Consider the following 25,975-nt stretch of genomic DNA (forward strand, 5'->3'; position numbering starts at 1 on the left):
GTCTGCAAAAACCAGTATCAGAAATAATGTATAAGTGTCTTTGTTAGGAGTTATGCAATACAGGCCAAAGCTTCAAGAACTTTTTGTGGTACAAAAAAGGTGAAGTTAGGAAAGCTGAAACTTAGTGGGGGCTGAAGTCATCAAGGGACATGAAGAGCAGCAATAAGGGCTTCTATGGAAAAAGCTAAGACACTCTGTGACTTCTTTGCCTTGATTTTTACTGGTTATGTTTGTCTTCACGTCTCCTAGGTCCCTACTATGTCCTAAGTAAGACTACTATCAATGTCCTGGGGAATCAAGCATTACCCAGGCTCAAGGATTGAGCTAAAGAGTGCTCAAGCAGGTTGAACATACACAAGTCCCTGGGGGCCAGACAGATGCATCTCAGGATGTTGTGGGAGCTGGCTGATGTCCCTGAGAGACGCTCTGTGCCACCTTCAAAGTGTCACGGTGTTTTGAAGAGGTTTCTGATGACTCAAAAAAGGTAAAGGACACACAGCCTTGTTCATACAGGACAAGAAGGTGGGTCTAGGGAACACCAGGCTGGTCAGCCTCACCTCATTCTGTGGTAAGACTATGATGTGAGTCCTCCTGGAAGCCATATCTACACGAATAAAGGAGAATAAAATGATTTGGGGTATGCATTTAGCAAGGCCAAATCATATCTGACCAACTGGATTGTCTTCTGTAACATCCTGTGTATAGACAAGAGGAGAGCAGTCAATACTGTTTATCTGAGCTTAGTGAGGCCTTCAGAGCAATCTTCTATAGCACACTTACAGCCAGACTGTACAGATACAGACAGTACAGCCAAACTATACAGTAGATGGAAAACTTTCTGGACTGCTCGGCTCACAATGTAGTCATCAGCATTATGAATGCTATTGCTGGAAATCTGTGGCATTGTGCAGATACGAGTCTGGGGCTAGAAGTGTTTAAAGAAATCTTTTGCTTGCAGATGTTTTGATTATAAAACTTTTGAACATAAATAAACAGCAAAATTTTCTCTCTTCCAGACTTCTAAGGAACTGAATCCAAGCATATACTGAAATTTCTTACACTTTTTTTTTTTTTCTTTTTTTTTTTTCCTATAGAAGTTACTCCCTTGTTTTAGTCTGCTTTTTGGTTAGAATTGCCAGTTTATTGAGAGAAAGGCTGGTCATAGCGTGGTAATTCTAGATCTAACAGAGGAAGCATTTCACTACACATGAGAAGTAACTACTTCCAACAGGTTATCGCTTCACCATCCTTTACTGAGGCTTTCCTAAACTCAAGCTGCTCTGGAAGACATTCTGCATTAATTCTAGCATAAAAAAAAACTCCTGTAGCTGACATGACCTCGTTTTTTTTTTTTTTTTTTTTACTAGGACTTCCACCACCTAACGCTGTCAGAGAAAACCTTTTCCCCAAAACCACAGCTGAAATATCTGGCTTCAGCATGTCCAGAACATTGCTGCTCTGACACATTGAAAGGCATGTCCTCTTCATAGATGAACCATGCTGTTTTTGTGCAGGAGCAGACACATCGAGGGATAGTTTCACCTAAACCAGAGCAGAGATATAACATGAATAAGGAAGCAGTGTCCAGTTCAGTCTCGCCCATGCAGGAGAAGGCTCAGTGGGGATCTTGTCAATGTATATAAATAACTGAAAGGAGGGTGTAAAGAAGGTGCAACCAGCCTTTTTTCCAGTGGTGCCCAGTGACAGGATCAGATGCAATGGGTGCAGGCTGAAACACATGATGTTCCCTCTGAACATTAGGAAACAGCTTTTCACAGGGTGTGCCTGAGCACTGCACGGGTTGCCCAGAGAGACTACGAAACCTTCATCCTTGGAGATATTCAAAATCTCTCTGAACAGTCCTGTACAACCTGCTCTAGATGTCCCTGCTTGATCAGAGGGGTTGGATTGGACAGCCTCCAAAGGTCCCTTGCAACCTCAACCGTTCTGTGATTATGTGACTTGGAACAGTTTTTCCCCATAGGAAATTGTGGCGGACTAGTTCCACCTAAGTATAGCCCCTTTCCATGGTAGTTAGGAGTGTTGGATACAAAGAAACAGACGGTAACACGCATATCTAACATGTATCTATAGGGAAGAGCACAGTCGTCCTAACCGTGTAACAAAGCAAAGAGTTCCCACAGTTACACCGAAAGACGGTTTTGTTCCTTCTTCCCAGTTTTGCTTTTTTTTTTCAGCATATGCATATTGGGGGTCAAAATTTAAGTCATATGAATAAAATCTCAAAAGGTCTAGGTATGTAACAGTCAGATATTAGGCTGCTACAAGAGGCAGGGAAGAGGAGCAAGATGCAGTGGGATTTATGAACACCAGTTCCCAGAGGATCTTAAATTAGACATGCAAAATAATGCAATTTAATATGGAACATGCTTTCTCTCTGTTTTGGAGACAAGTTCATCTGTCCAAGAGAGCTTTCTAGGCTTAATTGGTCACAGTTTCTGGTAAGGACAGAATGTTACAAACAAATCAATGAAACTTTGCAACTTGGAACAGAAACATGTCACACTTCCTAACAAGCTCTTCGTTCAAGCACAGCAGTTAGCGTATGCTGAGTTCAAGGAGAGCAACGATCAAGAGGGAAACTAGTATTAGGAAGAACACTTCTTGTCATAGCAAATTTTGGTTTTGTACCAGGCTTTGAAAAATGAGGACTTTCTTGGAGATTTTATGAATTGTAGTATTGTTGTATGTCATTATCCTGATTTCCATGATATTTGGTGTTTTTCCTTAAGCAATTGTTGGGGACTGAGGATTATATAATAATTCTAATTTTAACCATATCATTGTAACTAATAATAATCTACTGATAAAATTATTATTATACAATGTCTGTTTTCATTAAGAGCATCTAAAAAAGTAGATGTCTGGTTTTAACCCCCTTCTGCACAGCTTCTTCAAAAAATATGTTCTCTTTATCTCTTAATGGTGTCATAGAAGATCTCATGATTTTTAAACTGGTCTCATGCTTTTGAAGGAGAGTGCTGAGCAATTTTTCTGCTCTCATAGAAAGATCTGAGATACAGCAGGCAGTGAATGAAGCACTTCAGCATTGAACAAGGCATAATATGGTTTCCTTTGCTAGTCAACATCTTAGTTTCTTTTCACAGAAAGGAGTTAGCTTTCTAATGACTAGTGAAAAACAGTCTCAGGGCAGGCCTCTTTGTCCTTACAGAGCCAGTAGTCTTCATCAGTGGGTCAAGACTCCATGTAGATAAATTTTTGATTCCTTGTACTTTAAGTGGTGCTTTAAACAAACAAGGTCAATAAGAAAATACAATTAACTGAAACAAATTACAAGACTCAATGAGCACCAAGACTTCGTCCAGAAGACCTACACAGATCCGTACCCTTTCCCGCAAAGGGAGTTTGTTTCACTTAGCAGAAATGCTCAGTTAAATACTAAATTATTGAAGATTTGGGGGTGACAGGTGGGAACAGAGAGGAAGGTAGTGAATCCCTTAACCAGATGTAGTAAGTAAAAAATTACATGAAATGAGTTATGAAGTCTTAACAGATAAATAATTTCGTGTGATTTTCATAGAGCATAACTAAATGCAACCACATCTGTGTAAACTACCAATACAAAAAAAGCCCCGTGCTCTGTGTTTGACAGTAATAAAAATGTCTTTATGCTACAGTTTTAGTCAAAGTGAAGTCTAAAATCAGGATTTATTCTATCATTTAAGTCATGCTAAAAAGTATGTTATGACTGGCATGGCGGTTACCTCTTTTTGCTTCAACTTATTATTTGTATAGGGCAATAACGTCTCTGAAAAACTGTAAAACTCTATTACTTAATACTCACAGAGGCTTTAAATATTTCCAACTGGTTATCTTTGTTGAGACTGCTGCTAGTCATTTGAATTGGAGCCATGTTTAGGACAGTATTACACATACTGGTGTTAAAATTACACATGTGCTGGGTGACCTTCCTTCATGTGTTTCATCCCTAATTTGCAAAGCATTTTTCTATCAGCCATGGTTAGTTTACTTTGTTATCTGGATCTTACAGATATGAAAAATAAGGAGTTATAGTTGTATGTCTTGCTGAGGACTGGGAGAGAGGAGAGAACAGAAATCAGATTTCTGGGCTGTCAGTGATTTGCTCTCCTCAAAAATACCACAGCAATGAATGCACTGTAGTCCAACGATACTGATAGTGTACTGTGAAATGAGAGAAGATAAGGTCATGTTTGATAAATGCTTCATGGTACTGGTCATTGCAGGAGAAGAGATTAATTGCCTCAAGGTTACTTTAACCTTGTCAGGTTACATTCATTTAAGACAGCTCATGTAATAATTTGTTTGGTAAATACTTGATTGCATAAATATTTGGATCCTATAGCTGTAATTGCTACTAATGCACCCTAAAAGGAGGTTTATTATGCTTGGGAATATATCTGATTTTGAAATAACATTTATCATTTATATAATTGAATTAGTATCTAGATATCATAGGCAATGTACTGTCTTTTCTGAGAAACAGGGATTTGCCAACATTAACAAATTAAATACTCACAGTGCTTTTGAGAGGTGGAAAATTCCATTATATATAGATTGAATGACATGCCTATTGTGGTCAGTGGATGCAAGACTATGGACAATTTTCACAGTCCCTTTCATATTACAGACAGGTGAGTTATCAACCATAATGTTCAAGCACAGCTGAGCTAGGTTAATATTATTGTTCCCTCCCATCATCCTCCAAGAGTTTTTGTATTTCACTCCTAATCGGTCTTTCCTACCATGAAATATGTTCAGGGAATATGAGAGGCTCCTTGGAGGGTGAACACATGGCTTGTTATGCTGGTAGATGTGAACTGGTTATAACCTTTGGTGAATGTACCGGTGTTTAACAGATGAGAAGTGGCAGCAGTAAACCTAGTTCAATCACAGACAGAACAACATGTGAAACTGCAATCACTTTACAGCCCCAGCCTTATAAAAAAATCCCCCCTATCGCATGTTTAATATGATTCTGATGTAGATAAAAAAGGGAAGAATATTGAGGGATATGGTAAGTCAACAGCATTCCTGCTTATGGGAAAACCTTGTCACCTTGCTTTTCGTCCCAGTATAAGTACTTTTGCCAAAAAAAGTACAGATTTTTAGTTAAACAAATCAGATCCTTCAAATGTTCAAAACGTAGACCTAACTGGTTAAATCATTATAAAACAATAACTCCCTTTTTACACAATCATTTAATAGCCAGCAAGTAGATTCTAATAGTGTGAGTCAATCTCCAGGGTCAGATGGTGTTAATCAATGGCCTTAATTCAGTTCTGAGGTTTAGGTTATGGTATTACCCAGCTCCTGGACTGATTTTTTTTACCTGGTAACCGCTTAACATTTTGTTATTTCACAGGTATCAACCAACCAATTATTTGAGCTTTCAGAAAAGCAGGTATTCTCTAAAACTGTTTCTTCAGCATAAGAAAATCTCTTTCAGACCAGTCAAATGTTGAGTGAGGGGTCACAGGTTAGATTTCTCAAGGAAGTCAAAAGTTTGACATTATTGTGCTTGTTCCTTGTGAACTCCTGCCAAGTAAATCTTAATTAGTTTACAAATCTAAGCCAGATAATTTTTATGCTCTATAATTTTATAACATAACAAAGTATCATGAATATGAACTCTTTAGCACTTTTAGCTGCATGTAGCACATTAAGTAAGAAAATTGGAACATTTTTAAAGAACATACATGTGGGGTTTGAGTGGTGTTTTTTGTTTATTTGTTTTGCATTCAGCATATGATACAGTGAAAGACCTCATCATTGAGCGTAATGTCTTTCTAACTTTAGGACTGAAAGTACTGGAAAGTTCTGCCACCTCCAGAGCAGCAGCTCTTTTTTTATCATCGCCTAACCCCCATATTCAATAGGTAATTAGCGCAACAATATCTGACTATAATCATCTGAACCCCCTTATTTTAACATTAATGAACATTACAATAAATTTTAAAGCCTATTGGTTTGTTACCAAGAATAGAAAATGCGTTTATGTATGGTTTATAGTGTAGGTTGTTGAACTGGTGCTTAGGGAGCAGATGGTGCAGCCAATATAAGAGTCACAACTGACCTGACAAAAACTATCCTCAGAGATACAAGATGGTATTTAAAAGAAGAAGACAAAAATTACAGTATCTTCTCATTGTAATCTGAAAAGCCTCACAGAAACAGGACAAGCAGTAGCATGTGTGTAGTTGACACCTGACTATTGACTGTGGGACAGTATCAACACAGAAATGAATTTGAGCTCTCATGGGCCCAATGGTACACTGTTGTTCTCTCATTGACAGTAACAGTATTTTATTAGACAAATGCTTAAGTTTGTATTGTCAGCATCATACAGAATGAACTCCTGATATATTTATAATATACCATCTACTATGCTTGTGAGGGTGTTTTCAGGACTAAGCCAGTTTCAAATCTGAAAGAAACATTAAAAACAGAGAGGTGAAAAGGCTTCTTGATAGCCAAAAACCAGAAAGTAGTCCTGTATGTACATGGACTTAAACATTGGATCTTCTGAGCAACAGCAGTTCTGGTGGTACCAATGTTACCTTTCTCTGAAAAAAAATTGGTAGTGGGAGTGGCAGTATCCCTAAAAAGGCTCAAAGAAGGAACTTGAAAACACCTTTACAGAAGGTGAAGCACCATGTCAAGTTTTAGCAAAATCATACAAGGATTTGATCAATTTGCACAACAGTCTGCATCACTTTTTATGAACTTTTTATGAATCATCTTATATTTTATCAGTCTATTGCTAATTGTGTTATGATATGGTTTTACACAAGGCTTATAGGGAGAAGCTGAAAGACAAAATGAGTTTATAAGTTTCCTTATAAAAACATTTTGCTCTCCTGTGTTTAGCGCTGGTAGCTTTTTTCTTGCAACAGCAAGGAGCACGGTCTGATAGTTGAAAGTAAATGCTAAGCTGCAGCAGCAATATCTGTGAACAGTTACTACAGCCATAAGCACTATGAGGTGATGACGGTAGGCAAACATGACTATCACGAGACTTCAATGCAAATATCCATCAGGGCAGCAAAGCAGACTCCACAGCAAAGAACAGTACTGGAGCTTCAGATCTCCAGTGTTTACCAGGCATGGGATAGTAGCAAAATACTGCTGGGAGGGTTATTCTCTTCTGCTAATGGCTATTCATGTATTAGTGGAATTATACAACTAGTTATGGTGAAAGTTTCAAGAAACTAACAACATCTTTCAAACTGATGAAGCATGGAAGCTTGGGATTCATAAGTAGAAAGAGGGGGGATTCGTGGTTTCTGGTTGAAGTTAACAGAGGACAATACTGCCTAGACCAGGATGAAGATAACAAGCTGCTTGGCTGCAGAATTGTGGCTGAAAGGTCATTTCATTCCTTGTTGCATAATTCTGTTGAGAGAAATTTTCATATTGGAGCAACAAACCAGAGAGATCTGGTTTTTTTTTTTGAGCAACAAAACCTAAACCTGATTAAATTTTATTCTGGGTGTCATGTGTACCTTGTTTTGTGAAAGCTGAATTTCTGAGAGTCTAATGCATTCTCATTAATTTTTCTTTTTAGCAAAAATCTCTTATTCAAAAAACTGATTTTGAAATCCTTTTCCTAACTTGAAAGATGCTTAAATACTATCCATTATCAGACACATTTTGGTTGTGATTGGAATGACCTGATGACAATTCCTTTATTACAGCTGTCAGTCCTCTACACACCATGTTAAGCAGCCATTGCATAAGAGAGCTGTGTGAATATTTCCTTTGTGTTTTTGCCTCGTGGTTATCCTTTTCTTAGAACAAGCTGTAAATCAAGTTAAATGTGGCTCCCATAAACTTTTTCCACCATTACCTTAGTTATTGCATGGAAGAGTTTCTTGTGAGCAACAGTACTGTCTGCATAGCCAAACAACCTCCATTTGCTTGGCTCCTCTGTACTATAACACCTCAAAGTCTGAGAAGTCTTTGCTGATCACTTAAACAGATGGTCTTGACTGTAGCTTTCCATGCATCTACATCAAATTCAAGTATAAAACGTAGGATTTCAAACCATGAGTCTCCAAACAATAGTCTGTTCTTGTCTGACATGATCATTATGGAGGGATATATCACTTCTAAGCTGCCTTGGAGCTAGAACAACTTCCAAAAATAAAAAGTAAAGAAAATACTGGTCATTAATTAAGACAAGTTTTGGCATATGTGTGCCATGCAGAATGAAACACAGCTGGATGTGTATGTGTTAGCTTTCAGTCACTGTCACTGTTCCCCTCTGGTTTCTTCTCAGCATTATGTGAGGCAAGTTTCTGCATCAGGAGAATTCTAACTGAAGAGTCATGGGTTGTTTTACGGATTTTCTTAGGCACACATATGTTTAATTTGCCAGCCAAATTTACTTAAAGACATGTTAATTACCCAGTGTATTGTTTAGACACTATGAAAATTCATGTCTAAGTTAAAAAAAAAATAAAAAATTCACTAGCTCTTACATTAAGCCAGTACTAACATGGCACAAGAAATTAATTTTTAAATTATTTTAAATTGTGAGATGTCCTCACAAATCAGCCTCAGGTTTTGATAAAGGATGTTTTTTAAAAAACTATATTGAAAATAACGGTAATACACTTCAAAACCAAGTTTTTTACCTTTCAATAATACACTGCATAAATATTCTAGTCATTGTGCTGACTGTGTTAAATTCTCATATAATCTGTCCACCCATAGTAACTCAGACAATTAAAAACAAGTATAATAGGAGGCTCAATTTCTAAATTTTTCCCAGTTGCCAAGATAATACTCTGTTGCAAATGTTTGGTTTAACCACAAGAGCTTTTCTGGCTTGTTTAATGGTATGATGATCAAATCAGGACAATTGCAGTGGAATTTAGTTTATCAGAGAGTGTGCTTTGAAGCACACCTTAGGGAAGTGGTTTGGGTTTTGTGTGTGTGTGTGTTTGTGTTTTGTCTGTTTGTTTTTCCACAGAAAATTGCACAGAGCTTAGCAGCTGAGTCTGGATTGTTAATGTAGCCCAGGAAAAAGCCTCTTACTCTAAGGCTGTTTTACTAAATGTAATGTCATTCAAGAGGGAAATAGCCCATCACATGTATCCATGTGTTACTTTATGCTGATATGATTGCACAGGAACAGAAATTCAGTGCAGTGAAAATTTAAGTCATGATACACAAGGAAAGAAAGTTAGTGGCATAAGGGGAAGAGAGATGACAGGGTGCCAGGATTTTATTGGCAGCAACAGCATAATCTCAACTGTAGCACTAACATTTCCTGCAATACCAAAAATTGTATTGCAAAGTGCTTCTTAGGGCCATGGGTTGGGACAGAGGTCTGCTCTACTACTGTAAATTAGGATGCTTATGCACTTAAGGGGTCTTGCTGTGCCCAAAGAGCCACACCTTGACTACAAAAAAGATGACGTCCTTCAAAATCTACTTGCCTCTGGGTTTTGTCTTATTCTGAAGACTTCTTTCCTTGACATTGCCATTGTCTACTCTAATGTAAGGTAATTTTGCCACCTGTGAGCTAAATTTTTTTCTGCTTCTCCTACCAAGTTAGGCCCAACCACTGCTTCCTGGGTTATTTTAAATGGGGAAATACTGGAAACACAGTGTGCCAGATTATTTCAAAGAGACCTACTTGTATTTAGTACCACTAGGTCAAGATTCCCAATTTCTGAACTATCAAGCTTTTACCAAAATTTCAGCAACCACAGTCAATTAGAGAAACATAACTAACAAGCTATCAAATCAATCTCTAGAGGCTCATGTTTTGTATTCAGACATGCTGACAGTCTAATGCAACAAGCTTTTCCCTCAGTACCAATAGTAACTAGTCAAGTTCAACAGTTACGAATACACAATCCTAATCAAAGGCAGAGGCATACCTACTACTGTTGCAAACATACTTTTGAGTTTAAAAGGTTTTAAAAATCACTTTTTTTTTTTTTTTCTTGAATGACACCTCCTATCACACAATCAGTAGCTTTGCTTTGGATTCTCTGACAATAATCTATTTTGGTTTCATTTTAAGAGAAGCGCTGAGGATGTATGCAACACAGAAAAACTACTGAACTGCCTTAAATACGTAAGCCTCAAATATGTAGATACACATTTAATAAAAATTAAGAGCACGTTATGGCATGTATATGGCATGACACTGTACGTGAGTATTACAGATGTAAAAGTCCTTTATTTAGCACATAGAATCTTAGCAAGCAATGCAAATAAAGCTGTACATATGTGTCTAGGTGCAGAAACGTGGCTTTGTGCACTAGTCAAATAATTTAGACCTTTGGATGAAATCCAAGGCACTGCAAATATGGGACAAGAGAAATTCTTAGAAATGGAATTAATTTGCAGCTCAGTTGTGGATGTTCTTATTATTATGCCAGCATATACAACCAACCACATTGGGTGGACTTATTAAAAAAAAAAAAAAAGGAATGCAAGAAGAACATAGTCTGAATAGACTGGCAAAATGTCTTCTTTTTGTTTGTGGTTAGCAGAAGAAAAATTAGCCAACACCTTTTTTTCTTGATCACTGGGGGTTTCACTGAAACAGTATAATCTATATTCATTCACCTTGGCAAAAAAGAGAAGCTAGAAAATTCCAAGCGATCTTGCTAATCTATACATTTAACCATTTATACTCATGATTTGACACATCTAACTCCCAGCAAAAATATAACATATGCATGCACTGGGCAAGATCCATGATGCAAAGCCTTTGTGGATTCTGAAAATACACGAGAAGAGGCTAAATGTTTTTTTTGCCGACTAAGATGCACATCTTCTAGATATTGCTTACTTCTCCGGCTCACACAGGCTTTGTGGATGTTGACAGGGAAAGTTGTCAAGCTTTCAGTATCCCATTTCTTGGCACTCATTGACTTCCTCTATTCAAGTTCTTGTGGTGTTAAGCACAGCTATAAATTATAGAAATGTCTGATTTGTTGTGGTTTTGGAGGTGGGTTTTTTTTTGTTTTATTTGTTTGTTTTGAGTTTGTTTGGTTTGGTTTGTTTTTTTTTTTTTCCTGAAAACCAGTATCACTGAGGCTGGCCAGCCCCTCTGGAAGTCTCTAGACCCACCATGGCTCGAGCAGGGTCAGCTACAGCTGATTACCCAGGACCATCCAGTTGGGTTTGAATATCTCCAAGGATGGAGACTCCACTAGCTCTCTGGGCAACCTTGTCTGCTGTTCAACCACCTTCATAGTAAATAAGTTTTTCTTAGATTTAAAAGGAATTTTCTTTATCTCATTTTGTGCCCAGTGCCTTCTGTCCTGTCACTGCATACAACAGAAGGAGCGTGGCTCCATCTTCTTTACCCTCCCAAGAGGTATTTATGCACATCTGTAAGCTCCCCTGTAAGCCCGCTCTTCTTGAGTCAAAGAAGTCCTAGGTCTCCCCCCTCTTTATAATCATACTGGACCTTCAGTGGGCTTACTCCAGTATGTCCATGTCTCTCTTGCACTGCAGAGCCCTGCACTGGACACACTACCCAATTGTGTCCCTCCAATGCTAGAACAGAGAAAGGATCACCTCCTTCGGCCTGCTGCAATGCTCTGCCTGATGCTCCCCAGGTGCAGGGTTTAGAACTTCCTTTTGTTGAGCTTGGTGGAGTTCCTGTCAGCCCATTTCTCCAACCTGATGAGGTCCCTCTGAATAGCAGCACAACATTCTGGTGTACCCACCTATTCCGTCTATATTTTTCACTAACAAAATTGTGAAGACACTTGCTATTATAATTTTTTTTTTCTTGTTATCATTGTCTGGCATAGAATTAAAAAGTGAAACTAATTGGTGCATATGAGATCTTTAATAAGATAATAATACAAAAATTATTAGATTAACTCTACCATAAGCACTTGTGTCTTGCAACATTAACTCTCAAGCCACAGCAGAAATCCTTCTTTGATGACTCACTGCTGCCAACATTCAATATTTTACTAGAAATCCTATTTTTCTACTACACCTGTTCAAAACCTGCCACAAATGTGTCAGTTTGCTGTGACAGTCCAGTGGCTGGTGCTGTGTGCTGTGGCTACAGCAACCTTGGTTCAGATCTGACTTACAGCAGGAAGGAAATGTGTGTTTGTATGCTTCCTTTTCAACAGCTTTTAAAACAATTGCATAACTTTGAATGTCCTTTCACAGATTTTCCACTGTCACTAGGCCCAGCATCAAAGAAAGAAGAAAAAAAGTTATGTCTGGAGATAGACGCTGGCCAAACAGAAGGTAACAAAACATTTCTGCATCAGACTGCAATTGCCAAAAGGAGCAGGAATATTTTTCTGCTGCAATAACATCTGTGCCTGTCTTCTGCAGGCACTTCTTTGTCGGCAGTGCTGGTTTTGGTTCTGGGATGCCCAAACATGCTGCAATAGTCACCCTGGGGAGGAGGACAGCACATAGAGTACTATAGCCAGTCCACACTAGGCGGCAATGCTTGCATGGCTCTGCGGGAGGGGACAAAGAACATGAGATACAGGACACATCCTCTGTAGCTTGCCGTGATCGTATAGTGGTTAGTACTCTGCGTTGTGGCCGCAGCAACCTCGGTTCAAATCCGAGTCACGGCAGAGGGAGGAGGGAACTCTTTTAGTCCTCACTTTCAGAGTCTTAGTGCTGCGGACACACCATGGGGAATGTGACATCCAACCAAGCCTCACTCTGCAAAAATTGCTGAACAGGCTGCAGTGTCTGTAGCACAGACCAAAACAGATGAGAGGAAGCAGTAGCTGCAAGAAAGAAATATCATGCTCCCTGAAACATGATAGGGTGGTTGACACTCTTTGCACTGTAGGTTTTCTGTCTATTTTTGTGCCATTTCAAGCAGTTCACACAGCTGCTGTACTAAGGTTGTCTGGGACAGCATCTTCACTGACTTCACTCTGTGAGGTTTTTAACATATCTCCTTTCTCTCTCCCAGTGAAGACTGATTTCTGTCTATGATTTGTCTTCAGGGATGACTCACCACAACAGAAAATTCAAAAATAATTTTTCAGAAAAGAGCAGCAAAGGAGGCATGAAATTATGTGCAATCAATTTCTTTATTGTGAGGCTTTTTAGTACTTTTTTTTTTTCCCTAGAATGATGTTCTTATGAGGCTGGTAATCAATAGCAGCAAACGGGAGACATTATGTCTCGGTCTGAAATTTGATTAAAGAGAAGCAAGATGCTGCTGGAAATGCAGTGTCATTTTGTGGGGAGAAGATGATGCTGCCACGAGGATTCTGCCAAAAGGGTCTGACATGTGTCTCTATTTATCTAAACAGTATTCACTCATCCTGCCTATGCTGCCTGGTGGGTGTTGTTGTTTGCTGGGGTGGGGTTGCTAGGGACAAATGTTTTTTCAGTATGGGCAGTAAAGCTGAAAGGCACAAGGAGTTTCAAAACCACTCTCAAGTGCCTAGAGATAGGAGTTTTATTATACTGATTGAACCATGCAGCAACACAGTTCTAATTTGTTTTTAACAGATGATGATAAAAATGTATTAATGAACTTGAGATCATATAACCAATTCTAGTGTCATCATTAGATAGTTATACATCTTGCTGACTGAAGTAACTACTTATTTTGACTAAATTATTTCTTCATACTTAAACACATAGCTTGACTGCAAGTGAAAAGGAAAACTAGAGGATGAAAAGGGAGAAGGCAACAAATATTCATTTATGATAAATAGCATGTCTTTCTAACAGCTGAGGCCAGAATGTCGGAAGTTTTCCTTACTGAAGACAGTGTATGTCCTTCTGGGGTCAAACACTATTCAGGCATCCAGACACAGGCTTCCCAGATCTTGGCAAACTTTCTCCAGGTGTCTGTCCAGAGCTCGGTAAGAAAGCAAGACTATCTTGAAGCTATTAAGACGAAAAGGGATTGCTTTTAGAGCAGGACTCTCATAATGATGAGGACCAGCAGGGAATACTTAATTCCATTGAACTCATCTCTCAGCAAACAAGAAGTAGGAAGGACAATAAGGTGGAACAAAGCAGTTCAATAGCCGGTGGATCAACCTTAAGTCTCTTTCTAGGCTTTACTTTTTTTTTTCTGGAAGACATCGTTTTTTTTTTTTTCCTGGAAGACATATTGTTAGCTTTCTAGAGTTCTTTTGCAATTAAATTTCAGTCAAGTTCAGTACTTATGCAAAAAGCTTTAAAACATGTTTCTGAAGAGAATTTTCCCTGATATGCTAGTTTTCTTACTGTTGCTTTAGCTAAATGATTCAGACATTTCTCTCTCTTAAGTGTAACAGTAAAACATGAATTTACCCCATGTGGTTTTAATATAAATGCCTTCATGGTTATATCATAAAGAAGTTTCCTTCTCTGTGTCGATATAAAGGTCAGTACACCTTCTCACCATTGGCTGCATGGTGAATAACAGCAACAGTGCAGGTCCCACAATAAGCACATCCTGCTATGCCAGATTTTCCTAAAGAGTCTAGATAGAGCTGCCACTGCCAAACAACTTAGTGATACAATTCCAGACAGTAAAATAAAGGGTTTGCTGCTCATATCAGAGAAACACAAAAAAAAAACACAAACCCCCCAAAACCAACCAACCAACCAAAAAAAAACCACCCCACCCCCCCCCCCCCCAAACACACAAAAAAAACCCCACACCAAAACAGCCAAAACAAAAACCAAGCAACCAAGCAACCAGAAAACCAAAACCACCTAACCAAAACAGGACAAACCAAAAAATTATTCCAGGAGTCTGGAAGCACAAAATCTAAACTGGGAATGCAGGAATCTCTAAGAACAACATTACACTATTATGAAATACTGCAGTGACTATGTTATTGACTCCATGCACAACTCTCAGGTGCAAGAAGCACATAGGTTCTGCTTTAGCAGCACTGAGACATGACTATATTAACATTACAGACTTAGTTATAAGCGAAATTTTTTGCTATCTTAGCAAAGATATTCCTTTAAAAGAAGTATCACAAGTGTCATGTTCTGGGTTGGTTTTGGTGCCGAGAAAACATATACAACAATTCTTTATAAAAAAGTGGAGGAAAAAGTTGTAAAACATTACGTATGACTTTCATAAAACTTTGTGAAAGAGGTATTTATCAGATGTGATTGAATATAACTCAAAGAGCTCATTTTACTTCTGTGAAATTCCAGATCAAGAGGATATATCTATCCAGTTTTTAGAATGAAAAAGTGGGAATTTAGAATTCAAGAGATATAAAAACATGTCTCTCTATATATGTTTTTAATATATGCACACATATATAAAATACATGTATTTTAAGCAACATAAAATATTACTTAGCTAGTTTTGGACATTTTGGTAGTTTTGGGTTTGTGCTGATCTCTTGATAGAGAAATGAAACCAGACCCTAGTCATTAGTTTTAAGTGTAGTACACAAAACTGTAGGATTCAAACCTGATCAAGGCTTAACCCAAAGTTGTACAAGTCAAAGCTTCAAAAATTAATCACAGTCTTCCCATGTGCTCTAGTGCAGCTCTCTCCAGTGCTGTGAGTGGCTGCTGGAGCTTTACAAGTAAGAAGCCACACAGTCTTATTTAGAGAGGGACATGTTTTCTTTTAAGAAACACCAAAGACAGATTGTAAGAAAAGCTACAGAAGTGCAGCATCAGACATTGTTTATGCAGTGATGTTTACACATCAGGCTCAGGAATCTCCCTGTCTGCCAGATTTTCCCCAATTACTACCTATCCTGCAATAATAGCCTGTAAAGTCAGAGCTGAATTTCCAGAGGTAAAATCATCCCACCTGTGAAATGAATTCCTGGCATTCTTTGCTGAAGCACAATGAGCTATTTAAGCTTTCAGGAGTCTCTTTACCACAGATCTCCTTTCAAAGAGCTTTCTTGACCAGAGCCCTTTGAAAGGATTTCAGAGGGGACCTATAAAAGTTTTAATATGAGCTGCACTCCTGTAAAGAGAATGAAAACCAGAATTAATTTGATTTGATGACTGCAGATTCAAAACAACCACTGCTTTCTATCCTGTTCAACACCTGATATGAACATCAGACAGGATACAACCAGGTCTGCTGCACTCCTGCAAAACAAAGGAGCTGAAACAGAAATCTCCATTAGATTCTATTAATACTTTGAAAGGTTTTGTTCAAAAGTTTTTCAAGTCTTCCAGTTCAGTGTTGCCTTATTAACAACTAGCTTTCTCCATAGCTTAAAACCTCCAGCAGTTTCAACCCTAATCAACAGCTAATGTTAACATACAATAACAAGAAATAAATCTCTCAAAACCACTGTTGATGGACACATCCTATTAGTTGCAGTGCCAAGATGTGAATTAGGCATACTGGAGATATGTACATAAGTGCCTCTATGTCTTAACAGTTTTACTCTCAACACAGAATGGGTCATGCACCAGAACAATGGCAGGCACAAAAGGACACAGAAATGCTGCAGAGAAAGACATGCACTCCCTTTTCCTGTCTAGTTTTTAACATACTATTTTTCATTTCCCACCAGATCAGCTTTCTACTTAAAGACAGAAATTGCTGAAACAAACTCCTCTCCCTGACCTTAGGGACAAAAAAAAAAAATCAATAAAAAAAAATCAGAGCTTTAGAAATAAATTTGTGTAAACCTGGATCCTTGTTAGCATTTCTGGAATTGCAATTTTTGTATTTCTTTTCTAGGAAATAATTCACTAGGATGCTCAAAGAATATATGAATCTGTGATGAGTTAATTTGGTATTGCTGAGGTTTATAAAATCTAACACAGCAGATGACATTCTGACAGACTACAGTAGAGATAGAGTATGAAAGATCATGCTGGTCTCTTTTACACTAGTCATGTTCCTAAATTACTTTCTTTTGGGAAATCAGTCACATCTGTCTCATCAATTAGACCAAGAAGTCAAAAGCTAATTGCTCTGATATGCTCCTAAAAGGCTGAGTGATATTTAGTCAGGAAATCTGAGGCTAATCAGACAAATACTCAGATATTTTCAAGAAGAGAAAAAGCTCTTGTGAACCTGCGGGAGGTGATAAGATGCCAGTGGTCACTACCCTTTCACACCAAAACTGGGGCACCTAACCCTACAGCCTCCAGAGGTGAGATCCCCTCTGAGGTTTGCAGGTGTACAGGGCTTTGATTTATCCTGACAGTGGTACACAGAAAGTTCTGTTTAATTTCCTCACTGGGTAGGAGAGCAAGGAAAGTTCCTGTTTCTTTGCAGGGAGAAAGGTACCTGTCATTCACACTCTGCAAGTGCTGGGCTTGTTTCTTGAAGGCTGAGTCTATCTGAGCCTGGTGGAGGTCTATTATGCACAGGACTGATGTCCTGGCAGATGTAACAGTAAGAGAAAAACAGTGCTTGCTCTTGAGTTAGCTCCTTAGTAAACTGAAGACAGCTATCAGAAACTCTATTCAGTGGCATCCAAATAATGTGATAGACTCCATAATAACAATCTTTTATTAATGCAGTTGTTACCAGCTATGTAATTTTGTGGTTAATTTATCATTTGTTAAACAAACTGCCATTAGTTGCCATTACCAATTTATAAAATCCACATGGTCATTTTTATGAAGTCTTCATTCTGAGAATGTGAGCTCATGTTACTCAGTGAGGCAGGACAGTGAAGTTACGCACCATTCCTACCACCAAATCAAAGGGAATCACTGGAATCACTGACAAGTGGTGGTTCCTCTGGTCTGTCACCAGCTAAGAGCTTCTGCTAACAGAAATTCATGCCTGTGTATGCAGGATTTCCACGTCTACCACTGTTGTGTTTCCAAGCAATTCAGGCTGTTTGTTTTATTAGCGTGAAAACTAAGAAAGATCACATCCAAACAGACTTCATTGAGCAGCCCTGGTCTCTAAGTAGCTGTAATGACTTAAAACTATATGCTCACTATGCCAGTGCATTTATCAAAATACCCAAAAATATTTAAGTTTAAAAAAAACAAACAAAACACCAAACCACTTGACAAGAGGATAACTGAATTAATATTTGTGATGCATACACATGTATGAAATGTTCTTGTAAAAGTTGCAGAGGTTCTAATTGCTTTCTCATTTTAATCTAATAACTAATTAGTTACTTTTGGTCTGCAGACTTTAATTATGCTCTTCAAAAGATGCACCTTTCCCTGCCGTGACTCGGATTTGAACCGAGGTTGCTGCGGCCACAACGCAGAGTACTAACCACTATACGATCACGGCAAGCTATCAGAAAACTCGAACTTAGAGACAGCTTTTTTCACTTGTGGTCTTCAAAATCCTATACAAATGGTGCCACCTACAGTTTACACTGAGTTTTAGCAGGAGCTGGTTATAAACGTCCGCAGAAGTAATTACACGTTACTGCCTTCTCAAAATTTCTTCCAGACTTATTTTTCCTTTCTCCTAATAGTTCATGCTTATCAGGATTGCCTAAAAACAGGCTCAGGAGAGTTATAATAAGCCTTCTTATGTCCTCCACACCTTTTCAAAGAGAACGTTCTTTTTCCTATTTTATCAGTGGCGGGGAAGGTAAAGCCATGACAGTAAAGTCTGTCTGTGCGCTGTAAGGACATATTTAGGCAAATGAACAAAATCTACTTAATTCAAAACAGTATTTGATAAGTTGAACCAGGCATGATTCATTCTAATGTAAGGGCTTGTATATATAGATGCCCTCTTCATTACCCCTGCAATAAACAGAGAACATTAAGCCCCCCCATCTTTTCTAGAATTTGCATTATCTGCTGTGGAAGGAGGTTGTCAGATACCACATGTAATGTCTGAGGGGAGTGAGCACATAGCTTCTATCAAGACCATCATTTAGTGTTATGTTGAAGCAACTGCTGGGAAGCACATGACCTTTGTCAGATGATCATACACAAAAAGACTGACCAACATTCAAGTAGGCACAACAGCAAAAACTTGTTAGTTCTCTCAAATGAAAGCTCTAACAGAGATAAAGCTATGCAACATGAGCAAAGATCATCATGGGGAAAGAGAATAATGCAGCAAGCTCTGGGGCCCTCAAGCCTTGCTCAGAAAATGCAGCCTGTCTTCCTCATGCTCACCCCCACTGTAGTAATATTCATTATTTAATTAAAACACCTTGCCTCACTGATACACCTGGAGACTACAGCAGCACCACAGTGCCACATTGAGTCTCTGAAGAAGGAGGAAGACATACATAGAGACTTATTAGGCTGTCATACCTGAGACCATTAACATGTCTTCAGCATGTCTTCAACATGCGGAGATGTGGCTTTACTCTGGGTGAAGGTCTGCACAGTGGGGACTAATACATAAGTAGGCTGTGTAAAAGAAATATCAGGCTGGGACTTTAAAAGGCAAACATTGTAAATAGACTCTGCTCTGCCTCAGGGCTCTGCAGACTTGCACTGCCTCTGTCTCAGTGAAAAGCAGAGGTACATCCTGCAAGGATGGGTCCTCCCTGCCGCTGGAGCTGCAGGATGGACAGATAAAGTCTCTCTCTCTTTCTGTTGTCTGCTGGGGGCACACGGAGCAAACCTCTAACACTGGTTTGTACTGCTGTACCTCGCCTTAGAGCCTTGCCTGGTGGCTTGGAGTGACCAGAACAGCATTTTGCGGAAGGGTCAGGGTACCCTGCCACAGGACTGGACAGCTGCTGGTTCCCTGATCTCCAATCCTGCCATGCACAGCTTAGCCCTGTGTTTAGGGGCTGCATTGCTACCACAAGCTTGAAAGAAATAAAACCAGGAACAGGAGTAGCAAACTTAGGCTTGCTGTTGCCTTACAAAGCCATTACACTTAGCAGAAATTAAGCACAACTGTGTAAATAAATGACAAGAACAGTCTTTCAGTTCTTACATTACAGCTGTCTGGAAAGAAGGTGTCAGCAGAATAAGCTGATGAATCTTTGGGCAAGAAAAAGGGTCTGGAAAAAGCAATCCTCTCTAGGACAGCACATGTATGTTGTCAGCTGTAAGAACTCACAGTATGGGAAGGGCTTTTTCCTTTTCCCTTACCGGCCTCCAAGCCCTTTGGACAAAGAATTCCCTGGAAAGCTGGACAATGATTGTCAGCTCTGGGTGAAAGCTTTGGTGTGGTACTCCCCAGTACTCCAAGAACCTCGATTAAGCAAGACAAAGAAACTGGGTACTAGCATTTAATAGCCACTGTTAGGACAGTGTATCGAGTGCTCTTCATTACTACAAGTTTTCCTTTTATTTTTTTTAATGTGTTCATGAAAAAATGTGGTTTAGAAAGAATGGTGGTAGATAAGGGCTGAAATCAGGTCTTGCCCATGAACAAGACTGTACTGTACCATCAGCTAGTCACCTGCAAGTGAGCACGAATGCATTTGAATGATGGCGTTGCATCATGCATGCATGGGCAGGTAAAACAAACCTGGAACAAAAATATTTCAGTCATAACTTCTTTGAGGTTTCTTGTTGTAGACCAGCAGAAATAAAGCTCTTAAAAGGTTTACTTAATTTTCATACTTAGGACCTTAAACAACCTTAGTTGCTGTTTGGTTTTTGGTTTTTTTTTAATTTTGGATCTTGTTATTACTGTTTACCTGACCTGAAGTAACAACAGCAATTTCAGTTTTGTTTGAGTTTCTGTAACTTCCAGATTTCCCCTAAAGACAGAAGTCTAGTAAATACAGCTACAGGTTTCTCTCCATGGCATTCCCCTTCAAAGTAAAGAGGTTAAGTTAAAATTACTGTAGGACTCCTTGAGGTGCTTTATAGCACAAGACTCAGCAAATGAAGGAAGTTTTAAATGTGTTTCGTCTTCCAAATCATCAATAAATTATTTGCAGCTATGATGAGACAGGCTCCTTGCAAGCTCTGAAACCTGTATTAGTCTACTATACAGTGTCACCTCCCATAGCAGTCATAGGGGTGCCCTACTTTTTTGCAACAGTGAAATAGGTTTTCTAGATTCCCGTTAAAAAAAATTCATATCATTGTTTTAAATCTGGGTCTCAGAAAAACAAGAAAGCGCTTCTTGTTCCATCTTGTTGTACAGAGCTTACGATGTCATCTAATGGATGTTTTGCTAAGTCGAGTCACTTATATACTGTGTTTATTTCAGACCTATATACACATGAGTATAAAATACCATTTATAAAAAATAAATGTCATTAATTACATCCATAAGCCCTTAGGATCAGTACACAAATCTTTGAGGTGATATAGCAAGCACTAATCACTGGGTGATAATATGATCATTTCATTAGTTGTACTACAGTTTACAACTTTCCACCCAGTCTCTATGCATCTCGCAATTTTTTTTGCATATATTTTCTTTTTTTCTCATTTCTATTAGTAAAATGCTAATACTGTTTCTTTTTTTGTTTTCCCCAGGGAAAGGTTAGTGAACAGGAGCATGCCTGTGCAGTATATGTACAGCCGCGTGATTCTCTGCCCCTGAGCCCAGCATTGCCACCATTACTTGGGCTCATGAAACAGCTAGACAGTTTTCACCCACATACATGAGAAGACATTCTAAATATTTGGAGCATCCTTTTTTGATTTTTATCATTGCTGTTGTTGTTTGTTGTTTTTTGTCTAAAAATAATCTTTCAAAACTATGACTTTTTCTTTTGAGATGTCAGGTTTGGACAGAACATTTCTCTTGTTCAGTATTGAATCTCTGGTGAAAAAGAAAAAAAAGTAATTAGAAGACGCTCCGCTTTCTCCCCCCACTTTGTAGGCAGCAAACAGGTACATGGGTACATGGGTAGGTCTGGAAGAAGGAGGACTTGAAACATGTACAAACAGTATCTCTCTTTTTCTTTCACATTTCCCAAGGAGATTCTTTACTTAACAGATTATTAATTTATGGTGAATCTCTCCTAGTGTTTCTGGTGTGATCTCTTCCAGTTACTGTTAGCATAAGCAACCACTAATGGGACTAGCTTCCAGGCTACCTACCTGTGCTTTAGCTGAGTGTCCCCAGCATCAGGCCGTGGAGCTTATGGTTTTTGCCTTTGCAATGAGTTAGCTGTGCAAGAGTAACACCTGACAAAAAAACTTGAGACAGGCATATCCTCTCCATACCCACAACCAAGTAGCCCAAGACGTCAGCATAAGGAATAAGAAACCTTGATTCTATTGCTGAGAAGAATTTCTCATTCTGTTTGATGCCTGCCTGTACCACAAAGGATGTGTTTCTTCCAGTCTTAGAGATGGGAGATACAATCCCTTTATTTAAGTTTGAGTGACTATCTCTATGATGGCCAGTTAAGCATAAATCACCTTGTGCTCAGGCAGCCAAGAAGGCCAACAGCATCCTGGCCTGTATCAGAAATAGCATAGCCAGCAGGGCCAGGGCAGTGATCATCCCCTTGTACTTGGCACTGGTGAGGCTGCCCCTTGAATCCTGTGTTCAGTTCTGGGCCCTCACTACAAGAGACACATTGAGGTTCAGGACCGGTCCAGAGAAGGGCAATGAAGGTGGTAAAGGGTCAGGAGCACAAGTCTCATGAAGAACAGCTGAGGGAACTGGAGTTGTTTAGTCTGGAGAAGAGAAGGCTCAGAGGGGACCTTATCTCTCTAGGTACCTGAAAGCAGGTTGTAGCGAGATGGGGGTCAGTCCCTTCTCCCAAGTAACAGGTGATAGATAAGAGATAACGGCCTCAAGCTGCACCAGGAGAGGTTTAGATTGGATATTAGGAACAATCTCTCCACTAAAAGCATAGTCAGGCATTGGAACAGGCTTCCCAGGGAAGTGGTGGAATCACCGTGTGTTCAAAATCCTGTAGATGAGGTTCACAGTGACACGGTTTAGTGGTGGACTTGGCATTGCGGGGGTTGTGGTTGGACTTGATCTTAAAGTTCTTTTCCACCCTAGCTGATTCTATGATTCCATGACTCTCATAGCAGCTTCATGCAGTTCAAACGTCTATTCTGACCACGTAATAGAAAAGACTTGGGTGCCAGGTCAGAGCTCAAAACTGGCTTCATACTTTCTTTAAACTGCTTGGTTTAAATTGTCACCAGTTTGCAGAACGATCTTTAATAAATGTTTTTGAGTGGTTATTGCAATCTGTACTCAATGCAGTTGTCCACATCAAAACAGTTTGGGATTATAAGTGCAAGTCTCTTTTAGCACTGTCTTTTTACTGTTAGAAACATAATTTTTCTGGCATTTTCTGTGTTTGGTGTTTTGTTCCTGGATGCCTTCAAGCAAGAAAGTCCATTCCCACACACATGCACATTGGTGATTTGTCTCAGTAAAAATAAACCAGAGTTTATTGCAGGCTGACAAAATTTGGCTTCTGGCTCTTTGCTATTAAAAATATAACAAATTAAAGAGGTTTTGATGCAAAAATAGTAAGGACATTCAGTGAAAGTTAGCATTTGTGTGAAGCACAATCATCACACAGACCACAGAAGCTGCTTTGAAGAAATAATGCACAACTGGAGTTTTGATGCTGTCTAGATAGCAACATCCAACATGTTTGTAGGAGAAGGTGAACACCATGAGGTATCTGCTTGTTAGTTTTCATTACAGAGTTAGCTTATTATAGAATCATAGAATAGTTAGGATTGGAAAGGACCTTAAGATCATCAAGTTCCAACCCCCCTTCCATGGACAGGGACACCTCACACTAAACCATGTCACCCAATGCTCTGTCCAACCTGGCCTTGAACACCACCAAGGATGGAGCAGTCACAACTTCCCTGGGCAACCAATTCCAGTAAGTTAAGTTAAAGTTCAGTTAAGTAAGTTAAGTTATTTAAGTTAAATAAATTTAACAGCATTTATCGTTCCCATCCTCTCTGACTGTACTTTTAACGAACAGGAAGGAAGGGGATATATGACCTTACATTTAAGTGTTATAAACCATTCAGGCAAGCATATGAAGGCCTTCTCTGCTCCTTTGGGCTGGTGCCATCATTTGCACAGTCTGGAGTCCTGGTGTGATGTATGTAGACAATTCCAATTAGGCAGTATTTTACAATTACAAGGCTTTGGGTTTTTTACTGCTACATATGTTCAGGATATTCAAACAGTCTCTGATGAAATTATTGCTGACTGCCTTTGATTCATCATTGTCACTACTCCATGAGGGCACACCAGCTGTGTGGACCAAGAGCCACCTGACTTTCTGAAGGCAGAGTGTCCTCCCTTTCTCTGACCTACAAGGAGCACTCCCTACATCTTTATGAGCCTTACAGAGCCCTTTGTATATCATGAATGAGTCACTCAGCAGATCTCCCACCTCCTACCTTGTGGGGACCTTTCACCAGAATTCAGCTTTAACCCCCCAGTAAATACTGAACGTTAAAGCCATGGAAGGGTGTAGAGGGAGGGTAAGGAAATGTCATGTATAGCTGCAGAAAAGAGAACCTACTCCTCTTTCTGCTTAAGGGGCTGTCATTCTACTGAGCCTTTGGCACAAAGACAGTGCACTGAGACAGCTTAGACTTTCACTATGGCTGGATTATAGAGAAATCTAGGTTTTCTCTGTTGGGCGTGTGCTTGCCACTTGGCCATGGTACCTTTCTCAGGCATATTCTACACTGCAGTTTTTTCTCTTCCGTTAATATTATTCCTATTAGTATTGCAACCGCTCTTATTTTTTATGTGATCTCCTCCAAAAAGATTCCTAGACAAGAAAAGTCACCTTGGGATTCCTATTTTTCTTTGCATATTAATACAACCATGCTATGATGCTTTCCTTTTGCTTTGTGCCTCCCCACAATCAGCCATGAGCAGCTGTGCAAACGTCTAGTATTTTCCCTTAACCAACACCACATAACTTTTCTTTATGAACAAATTTCTCCCTCTGCTAAGGATTTTATTCTTTTTTTTCTGTTGTTTTTTTCGCTTCCTGCAGATTTCAAGTTTCTTTCTGATAGCCAGAGACCTAGAATGAATGAAACACTTCAGACATTTTTCTGCCAGAACTCTCTATGTGCTTACAGGAACAGTGATTTCTCAAAGCTAGCAAGGCTGCAACAGCAGCCATGAATGTTTCAATATAAATATTTATAGCACAAAGAGAGCAAGTGACACAGCAAAAATCTTCAAAGTAACAAAATCCCATACCATTAGCACTACTTACATCTGATCATGACTATGCAATAGGTCTTACAACAAAACTTATGTGTTGATGAAGAGAAGATTGTAGATTGCTGGCATTCACCTCACTTTGCACAGGTTTCACCCAGAGGAGCACTCAGGTCAGCATGCAAACAAACCAAATGCATCTCTCCTCACAAAATTCCAAACTCTATGTGGTAAATGCATAGAAAATTTCCTACCCTGTTATCCAATGCTCTGATATGCAGCCCAAACTTGCACTGGCTTTCCTTTCTGCCAGTCTGTGGTACAAGTGAATGTGTCACCTGTTGTTCCTTTATTTTTTAACTTTATCCTTGTGCAGAATTCCCCATCTCACTGAATACTCATGCAGGCTGTATTCCTACAGCTAAAGATGCTTCTTGGTGGGGATTTTTAATTCCCACTCTTTAAAGTTTTTGCATACTGTACTGAGACTAAGGAAGGTCTCAGGATGTTCTGTTACTGTCAAACGCATGTTCTTCTTAACTATAAACAAAACATAAGCACTACTTCCCATTTAACATTCTGCTGTTAGTGAATTAGTTGACGTGTATCCAAGGGAAGGATTTTTGTATACATAATGTTCCTAAAACATTCATTTGTTTTTTACAGTAACACAACAATACACTTTCACCTAAAGCCACGTGTGTCTGAACAGTTGCAAAACACAAGACTTAGAGGCTGTTAGGCAGTTTTGGCATTTGGCATTTGTTCTGCACCATGCTCTCTCTTCTGATGAACAAAAGAGAAAATGGCTTTTTAAAAGCCAGGATTTGCCATTCCTTGCCACTATGCTGCATTTTAACTTTCTTTGGTGGTTGTTTCATCTCTATATATGGCAGCTTCTTCTGTGAGTTTATTGTTGCATGGTAGGCAAATCTGCAGAAAACACCCTTTTGCAAGAGATAAACTACACCTCACATTCAG

The 25,975-nt window shown here is 39.1% G+C and overlaps 1 long non-coding RNA gene and 2 other non-coding genes across 3 annotated transcripts; 2 read left to right on the plus strand and 1 right to left on the minus strand.

Moving 5' to 3' along the window:
• The first annotated feature begins 2,212 nt into the window (after positions 1 to 2,212).
• LOC133262248 (uncharacterized) lies at positions 2,213 to 5,856 on the plus strand. The gene is made up of 4 exons (XR_009741259.1): positions 2,213 to 2,462; positions 4,543 to 4,655; positions 5,471 to 5,566; positions 5,821 to 5,856. It is a non-coding gene; the product is annotated as an uncharacterized LOC133262248 (long non-coding RNA).
• A 6,683-nt stretch (positions 5,857 to 12,539) lies between these two features.
• TRNAH-GUG (transfer RNA histidin (anticodon GUG)) lies at positions 12,540 to 12,611 on the plus strand. Its single transcript has one exon. It is a non-coding gene; the product is annotated as a tRNA-His (tRNA).
• A 5,525-nt stretch (positions 12,612 to 18,136) lies between these two features.
• TRNAH-GUG (transfer RNA histidin (anticodon GUG)) lies at positions 18,137 to 18,208 on the minus strand. The gene has a single exon. It is a non-coding gene; the product is annotated as a tRNA-His (tRNA).
• Between the last annotated feature and the right edge of the window lie 7,767 nt (positions 18,209 to 25,975).

Source organism: Pezoporus flaviventris, unplaced genomic scaffold (genome assembly GCF_033815535.1).
Source record: "Pezoporus flaviventris isolate CSIRO_AGI_PZ_B2104156 unplaced genomic scaffold, CSIRO_AGI_Pfla_v1 ptg000212l, whole genome shotgun sequence".
NCBI classification, from domain to species: Eukaryota; Metazoa; Chordata; class Aves; order Psittaciformes; family Psittacidae; genus Pezoporus; species Pezoporus flaviventris.